Source organism: Rhinoderma darwinii, chromosome 4 (genome assembly GCF_050947455.1).
Source record: "Rhinoderma darwinii isolate aRhiDar2 chromosome 4, aRhiDar2.hap1, whole genome shotgun sequence".
Taxonomy (NCBI): Eukaryota; Metazoa; Chordata; class Amphibia; order Anura; family Rhinodermatidae; genus Rhinoderma; species Rhinoderma darwinii.
Window position 1 is genome coordinate 353,718,859 of NC_134690.1, and position 9,910 is coordinate 353,728,768.

Here is a 9,910-nt window from a genome sequence, read left to right on the forward strand (position 1 = left end):
ATGTTGGGATATCTTTGTCTGGAGCAGTAACTCCCAAACTTTTTATCCTGAAATGTTTCCCCATTCTTTTAACCACCCCTACTGTGACTGCTGTCTACCTAAACCCTCTAAATTGGTTCCACAGAACCTTGATTGAAAAACATTGACTTAGATTTCTTTTTTTTTTTTTTGAGTTTTCAATATCAAATAACATGTACAAAGGTACAAAACATTAGTATATTTTAGTATATTTAAGTACGATACAATCAATCCAACGTGGTTTGACAGTTAGAAATGCATATAATAAAAATAAAATATAAAGTAATTAAAGTAATACATAAAATAAACTTTATAAGAAAAAAAGAGAATGGTCTAGAGTTCTTACATCATTATACAATTATCATAAAACACCATCACACCTCTGCAAGAGAAATGTCCTGATAATTGTGTAGCTGCTTATCTTCTCACCCCTGTAATAGGAAAAAAGACCTTCATAATTGTGAGAGCACATATCCTCTCTTATTGGTAATAGGGGTGATAACATGAAAAAAGGGTCCTGTAACCCCCCACCTGGGGTCATTGGAGGCTGAAATGGGGAGAGATGACAGTGACAGCCTGTGACCTTTCTTGCTGTTGTCACTTGCAGCTTCCCCCATTTCCAACACTCCCTTTCAGTGACTTTAAGGGTATGTTCACACGCTAAACAAAAAACAGCTGTAAAATATGGAGCTGTTTTCAAGGGAAAATAGCCTCTGATTTTCAGTCGTTTTTGAAGCATCAAGCTTTTTTTGATGCGTTTTTTACGGCCGTTTTTGGAGCTGTTTTTTCTTTTGACCCAATGAAAAACAGCTCCAAAAACGTCTCAAGAAGTGACATTCACTTCTTTTTATGAGGTGTTTTTTTACGAGCCATTTTTTAAAAATGGCCATGTAAAGAAACGCCCCGTTGGAACGAACCGCCGCTTTTCCCATTGAAATCAATTGGCAGATGTTTGGAGGCGTTCAGCCTCCGTATTTTTAGCCCTAAGGGTATGTTTACACGGCCTATTTTCAGTCGTTTTTGGGTCATAAACGCCCCCCAAAATAGCTAATATTACGGAGGCTGAACGCCTCCACACATCTGCCCATTGATTTCAATGGGAAAAACAGCGGTTCATTCCAACGTGGTGTGTTTTTTTTTTACGCGGCCGATTTAAAGAAGGCCCATAAAAAAAACGCCTTGTAAAAAGAAGTGCATGTTACTTCTTGACCCGTTTTTGGAGCAGTTTTCCATCGGGTCAATAGAAAAACAGCTCCAAAAACAGCTCCAAAAACAGCAGTAAAAAACTTATCAAATACGCTTGATGCTTAAAAAATGCCTGAAAATCAGAGTCGGTTTTCCCTTGAAAACAGCTCCGTATTTTACAGCCGTTTTTTTTCTAGTGTGTGAACATACCCTAAATCAGGAAATAAAAATGTCCATGCTGCTTCCCGACTTCAAAGAGTGTTACACCCCAAATATATTGCACCTAAATAATTAAAAATGGAATATGTAATAATTCAAAAGATAAAATTCTGGACTTTAATACAACACCAAGATCTAAGCTCTGGCCCCTATATGCTAGCCGTGGCAAGCAGTTAAAGTTATGACGTATTACAGACGTCTTTGGCAAACATACTTGAAGGCTATTTCCACCTTCACAATCAATTTTTTATTAGCCCCAAGGCTTCAAAAATGTCTTTGAAACGTTGAAAAAATTCCCATCGTTTTGTGTCTGCAGCTCCTATGCAGATCTTTGTTTCCAAGGTAAAAAGACAATAAACACACCCAGGTGCGTAGCTAAAGGCTCATGGGCCCTGGTACAAGAATTCAGCTTGGCCCCCCCTACGCCTTCCCAGCAGCACCAGACCCCTGTGCACGCCTATGCCCAGCCGCCTTGCCCGTCAGACCCCATGAATGCCTGCACAGTATAATGCTCCTCATAGCTGTCCCCACAGTATAAGGCCTTATTTACATGAACGTGTTTAACGTCCATGATACGCGCGTGAAAACCATGCACGTCAGACGGACCTATGTTAGTCAATGGGGCCGTTCAGACATTCCGTGATTTTCTTGCAGCATGTGTAAAACTCACGACATGACCTATACTTGGGCGTTCACTGGGTGCGTAAAAATCACGCGCAGCACTTCCGTGTGCCGCGCGTGATTCGCGCAACAGTAGATAAAGAAATGAAGGAAAAAATAAAAGCACTTCCTTCATTTATTTTTCGAAACATCAAAACCGCGTGTCATAAGGATGGTATATGCGTGAAAATCACGCAGCCACGCACCATTCACTGATGACACACGGAACTGCAACACGCGCAAAACGCACACAGTAAAATGGCCACATAGATGCCCCCACACAGTATAATGACCCATAGCTGTCCCACAGTATAATGCTCCCATAGATGCCCCCACACAGTATAATGCCCCCCCCCATAGCTGTCCCCACAGTATATTGCCACCCATAGCTGCCCCATATAGTATAATGCCCCCATACAGTATAATGCACTTCATACAATATAATGCCCCCATACAGTCTAATGCCCCCCATAGCTGCCACATACAGTATAATGCCCCCATAGCTGCCACATACAGTAATGCCCCGTACAGTATAAAGCTCTCATAGCTGTCCCATACAGTATAATGCCCCCTACAGTATAATGCACTCCCTAGCTGTCCCATACAGTATAATGCCCCGCGTAGCTGCCACATACAGTATAATGCCCTCCTTAGCTGCCAAATACAGTATAATGCCATCCATAGCGGCCAAATACTGTATAATTCCCCCATACAGTATAATGCCCCCTATAGCTGTCCCATACAGTATAATGCCCCCATACAGTATAATGCCCCTCATAGCTGTTCCATACAGTATAATGCCCCCATACTGTATAATACCCCCTATAGCTGCCCCATACAGTATAATGCCCTTCATAGCTGCCACATACAGTGTTATGCCCCATACAGTATAATGCCCCCCATAGCTGCCACATACAGTATAACACCCCCCACACAGTATTATGCCACCATAGCTGTCCCATACAGTATAATGCCCCACACAGTATAATGTCCACCATAGCTGTGCCATGCAGTATAATGCCCCCCATACAGTATAATGCCCTCCATAGCTGTCCCATACAGTATAATGCCCCACACAGTATAATGCCCCTATAGCTGCCACATACAGTATAATGCCCCATACAGTATAAAGCCCACCATAGCTGCCACATACAGTGTTATGCCCCATACAGTATAATGCCCCCTATAGCTGTCACATACAGTATAACACCCTCTACACAGTATTATGCCCCCATAGCTGTCCCAAACAGTATAATGCCCCACACAGTATAATGTCCACAACAGCTGTCCCATACAGTATAAAGCCCCCCATACAGTATTATGCCCCCCCATAGCTGTAGTAAAATATAAAAAAACCTATATAAATTTTTCTATTGCCGTAATCGTATTGAGACGCAGAATAAACTTAAGTTGTCATTTTTACTGCACGGTGAAAGCCGTAAAAACAAAACACAAAAAACAATGGAGGAATTTCGTTTTTTTACAATTCCACCCCACAAATATATATTTTTTCGTTTCCCAGTACATTATATGGTACTTTAAATGGTGCCAATAGAAGCTACAGCTCCTCTCACAAAAAATAAGCCCTCACACCACTCTATTGATGTAAAAATAAAAACTTAATGGCTCTTGGAAGGCGGGGAGTGAAAAACTAAAACGTAAAAAAGAAAAATGTCTGGGTCGTTAAAGGGCTAACAACTGGTTTTGGAAAAGCGGGGCAAACCGGCCAAATCCCACCCCTGCATGGGTCCCCTGGGAGCCTCGGGCCCAGGCCGGCCGCCCGAACCACCCATATTGGGATCCGCCATTGAAAGTATATTAGAAAGAATTAGAGTATGAGGTAATATGACTGCAGGATCAGATTACACTGGGTGTGTTTGTCGTCTGTTACCATGGAAACATATAGGCCTGATAGGTCTGAATAAAAACTGTAGACACAAAAAATAGAATATTTTTAATGAAGACAATATACAAGGTTGCTGCTTATATAATTTTAGATGCTTTGGAACACTAACATGTTTGCAAAGGTGAAGAAAGCCTTTAAAATAGACTTAGTGACTTCCATTCTGACCATTGAGCGACGCGGGCATAAAACGCCGCGAAATACGCTTTCTCTGCCTCCCATTGAAGTCAATGGGAGGTCAGAGGCGTAAACGCCCGAAGATAGGGCATGTCGCTTCTTTTTCCCGCGAGACGGTTTTATCGCTCGCGGGAAAAAGGCGCCTCCGCCTCCCATTGAAATCAATGGGAGGCATTTTCAGGCCGTTTTTGACAAGTTTTTTGGCACGGTTTCCACGTCAAAAAACTCGTAGAAAAAACTCTGTGTGAACATAGCCTAACTGTGCACGCAGATGTTAAATTAAAAAGTTCACACAGTAGTACCAGGTATTTATATGCCCACCTAGTATTGTCAGATATACATAATTGCCCATCCAAGATACAGTCCTTCCTAATTGCTCCACAATCCTTGTTCAGCCCCCTTCGGTGAGCTAGGCTTAAGAAAGGAAGGGGGTGATGTGGTGGCCTCCAGGGCGGGCAGGAAGCTCATAACTGGCTATTAAAGGGTGAGTATAAGGGACAGCTCATATCCAATAATCACATGGCACTGCAGTGAAGGAAAATGATTTGCTGGGACCTGAGATCCTGGATCCTCTGGTGGACCAGTCTGAATCTAACCATAAAATGGTATTCAAAGGAGAATCTTTAAGCGTCTTCTGATTTATATACAGTAAATCGTTTGCCTGATATTTGTCATGGATAGTCTATTCTATAAGAATACAAATGTGATTATATACTTAGCAACCAATTCAATATTTTCCATTGTACTCCATATTTTGAATGACATCTGGACTGTGTAGGTTACAACATGTTGCACTGTGTAATACACTGTGTTACGAAGGACAAAATCATAAAGTACATTGCATTTTATCTAAAAATAAATGAAGTATTAAAGCCTTCCAAGAATAGATGTATAGTTCAGCTTTTATTCCATGCAAGCTATTTGAATTTCGGTTTTGAATGCAAATTTTTTCATTATACTGTGAATAAATACAAAAGCATTTTCTGATGTATTTTTGTCCAACAAAAGATGTCCTTTTACTAATTTTCCCACTGATGATGGAACTGCTATTAATTATCAACATTCCAGGGTGCCTGAAAATTCTTCATTCACTAAGTCGAAGATCTCTTAGATGAAAACATGTCTAACTGGCCTCCTGTCAATGAAGGACCATCTACTGCTCTCCAACATGAGGGTCATGCTGCTTACCACTCAATACTGTATCAAATAGTCGTGCCATCAAGACTTACCCAACGTCCTTCAAAAAAACATTTGAGGCAAAGACATTGTGGCAGCTGCTAAAAATGTCCGTTACATTGTGTCTGAAGTGGAACTTACACTAACTGCTGGGCTAGAAGTCGGCACACAATTAAACATTTATCAAAGGAAATGCTCCATTCTACAAGACAGAATTGTAGAAATGTGAGCACAGATGAACTATGCAAAGCTATCTCTATAATACATCTCAGTAAATAATATTTATATAAACATCACATTCTGATGTCAGAACCCAATAATTATACAGAAATGAGCGGCACCACATAGACAGTAGTTTTGTCTTCTTCCACAACCAATTTGTCACGGACTGCAGTTCCTTCTCCTGTGCCAACCACTGATTGACTAATATACTGTATAGTGACCCCCCTGCAGTGCCGTTCTGTGTCTCAGCTTCTGCAGAGGATCCTGATACACATCTCAGCTGCTGCAGAACTTCTTTATGAAAAGGATGAGGGTGTTTCATACCAATCATTTAATAAATTATGGACAGAAAGTTTATTCTTTCTCTTCAAAGAGAGGTTTTGCAGCAACTGTGGGGTGTATTATAGGGATTAATTTACTAACTACTATGAATGATAAAAAATATTAGATGTTACCACAGAGTTCCATGACCTGTATAAATGTGCTCATCCTGCGGCCTCGTGCTTTTATATGGTCAAAGACTACTTGGTGATTACTAATGTACAGGTAGAATGTGGTCCGATATATTAAGGAATAAGTGAGAAAAACCAGAACACATCAAATCATACAGTCACACTATCAAGTAAGTCAAAGCATGGGAGTCTTGTATGGGAAAAGTTCCTATTTTAGTCTAAAGCCTGGGGTAAAGCTGGCTAGACACATTGCATTTTGATTGGCTAGAATGTGGCTGATTAATCGTCCATGGGATTGTTTATATGAACGATCCCACCAGCAACATGCCAGACTAAACTGGCAGACCAGAAAGAAAGAAAAAAACAAAAACAGACTTTGATTGTGAGCAAAACAGCAAATGGTCGGCCAACCAACCTGACTGATCACATTTTTGGCATAAAATAGTCTGTCGTCGTTAGTGTATAATTTACAAACGATGGTTGGCAGAAATGGCCAAAATTGGCAACTTAAGCCAACAATTATCTTATGTGTATGGCCTTCTTAAGTCAGTGCCAGGCAGGGCTGATTCTAGCTTTTCTGCTGCCTGAGGTGAAAATTGAAATGGCGCCCCCCAGATCTTGATTAACATCAGCATGGCTGTTCTACATCACTAGCAGCCTCACAAAAAAAAATTCATCATATTACCTATTATCTCGCTGCAGATCATAAAGTGACTACAGTACTGATTAGAGGCAGAATAAACATTTACATTAAGTGACTCACAGGTGACGTCTCCAGACCTATATGATGACTTCTCCCGGCCATGGCACATTTCTCCAGTTTTCCGCTCAGATGTCTTCAGCTTCTCACTTTTCAAACATTTCTGCAACTATAAACGAAGATAAAATTCTCATGGTGCCACACACAATGCCCCTAAATATAATAGCACCACACAGCGCATCTCTAATTATAATAGCACCATACACTGTGTCCCGCATACACAGTGACCCTCATAAAGTTCCCTGTATATAGTGCCCTCCATAGAGCCCCCTGTAGATAGTACCCCCATAGAGACCCCTTTAGATAGTGCCCCACATAGAGCCCCCTGTAGACAGTGCCCCACATAGAGCCCCATGTAGACAGTGCCCAACATAGAGCCCCCGTAGACAGTGCCCCACATACATAATGTTCCTTATAGAGGCTCCTGTGGATACTGCCCGCATAGAGCCCCTGTATAGTGCTCCCCCATAGATAGTGCCCTACATAGATCCAGCCCCACATACAGCCCCCTGTAGATAGTACCCCACATATAGCCCCTTGTAGATAGTGCCTCACATACGGACCCTCCTGTAGATAGTAGCCCAAATATAGCCCCCTGTTGATAGAGCCTCTGCCCCACATATAGATAGTGCTCCATATAGCACCCACACCCTATAGATAGTGCGCCACATATGGCCCCCCTGTAGATAGTGCTCCACATATAGCTCCCCAGTTGAAAGTTCCCCACATATAGCCCCCCTGTAGATAATGCTCAACATATAGCCCCCTGTTGATAGTGCCCCATATATAGCCCCCACCCCCTGTAGATAGTGCTCCACATATAGCCCCACCCCCTGTAGATAGTGCTCCACATATAGCCCTCACACTTTTAACAGAAAAAAAACCTTTACATACTCACCTAAACCCGTTCTCATGGCGTCATCTTACAATGCAGGCCTGCTCTCTTCTAAGCACGTCTGCTGCGGCTGAACGACGCAAATGGCGCAATGATGTCATCGCGCCACTTGTGTCGTTGAAAGACGCTGATTGACATGGCCGAATGGCTTGACCAGCTATTCAGTGCCTTTTAATGGCTAAAAACTGTGCCTTTTAATGATTAAAAAGTGCTGAGTGGCAGGGCGAGTCATTCTGCCCAGCCAATCAGTGCCTTTCAATGACGCAAGCTGATTGGCAGACTGCCTAGCCCTTTCATTCAACGAAACAAGCGGCGCGATGGTGACATTGCAGTGCTTACGTTATTGAAAGTCACTGAATAGCGGGGCACATTCCGTGCCCTGACATTCAGGGCTTATGCATGTAATTGTATCTGCATCCCATAGACGCAGGAACAATTATAGTGCAGGAGGGGGTGGCAGAGGCTGATTTTAGTGGCACCACTGCCCGCTCAGAGAGACAGCAGGCCGCCGCCTGAAGCAAGATGCTCATCTAGCCTCATGGACGGTGCAGCCCCGGGGCCAGGGATTGTAGTCATGTATACAAAGAAGTCGCTTTGATCTGTTAGATGTGGCTATTAGCATTTATAAAAAAATACAGTTATGTAAGTTATTGATATAAACAAACAGTATACGGTTAAGCTATATTAAATTTAAAGGGGGTTTTCATAGATTGAAAAAAGAAATAAAAACATAAGTGAAATAAATACAATAAAGTGTCCTGTCAAGTGAGGTGTGACGTAATATCCTGCTGACTAGAGGCGTAACTCGAAGCTCCCACCACAGGGATAAACACAGTGATGTCACAGTACAGGGACAATAAACAGTGAAATCTCTGCAATCATAAAGACAGTGATGTCACAGTACAGGGGTAATAACCAAAAGGAAATAGCACAGGAATTATAGTCACAGTAGTGTCACACTTACAAGAATGATATGCAAAGTGATACAAAGAAACACAGTGATAATAAACACAGTACAGGTATAAAAACACAGTGATGTCACAGTGTATGTATAATAAACACCTTCACAGGAAAGGGTTATTGCACATTGTGATGTTATGGTATGGGAAAAATGTACACAGTGATGTCATAGTACAGGAATGATAAACATTGTGATGGCACAGTTAAAGGCTAAGGAACACGGTAATGTCATAGCACAAGGAAAATAAACACATGGTCAAAGTACAAAGAGCAAGGTGATGGCGATATCCGTAGAGAACCATAGGAACATTGAATGTTGGTACTATATATATTACTACACACTTTTGACGTTTTGTATGCATGTTATATAATGCACTGGCACTTTAATAAGTACAGCTATATGCTATGTATGGAATCCTATAGAGAGGATATTTAGTCAATAATTCAAGGAGAGGGGACTGCACATTGATCGCGTCACCGAAAATAACTGTGACGCGATCAAAGCCCATAACTTGTATTGCCAGACAGCCCAGGGTCCATTTTTGGCCAAGTTATGAGCATTTTTATATTTATGCAAATGATACTTTCTTATGGACAACTGGGCGTTTTTAATCTTATTTCCAACTGGGCGTGTATTGTGTTCGTTACATCCTGGTGTGTTTACTTGTTTTACTAGCTGGGCGTTGTGAATGGAAGTGTATGATGCTGAGTGCTGACGAATCAGCATCATCCACTTCTCTTCGTTACTATCCAGCTTCTGGCAGTTCACAGACACACAGCGTGTCCTCGCTCGTCCGACGCAATGAAGTTCCTGTGGGAGGAAGTGAGTGACGTCACAGCGTGATCTCGCGAGTTAACGAAGAGAAGTGGATGATGCTGATTCGTCAGCATCATACACTTCCATTCACAACGCCCAGCTAGTAAAACAAGTAAACACACCCAGATGTAATGAACACAATACACGCCCAGTTGGAAATAAGATTAAAAACGCCCAGTTGTCCATAAGAAAGGCTCATTTGCATAAATATAAAAATGCTCATAACTTGGCCAAAAATGCTCGTTTTTGAAAAAGAAAAACTTTACTGTTATCTACATTGCAGCGCCGATCACCTGCAATAGGAGATAGGGATTTGAAAATCTGGTGACAGAGCCTCTTTAAATACAGCGTCAGAACCAAGATCAGTACATATATACAGCACCAGAACAAAGCTCAGTACATATATTGAGCCCCAGAACCAAGCTCAGTACATATATACAACACCAGAACAAATACAGCTCAATTT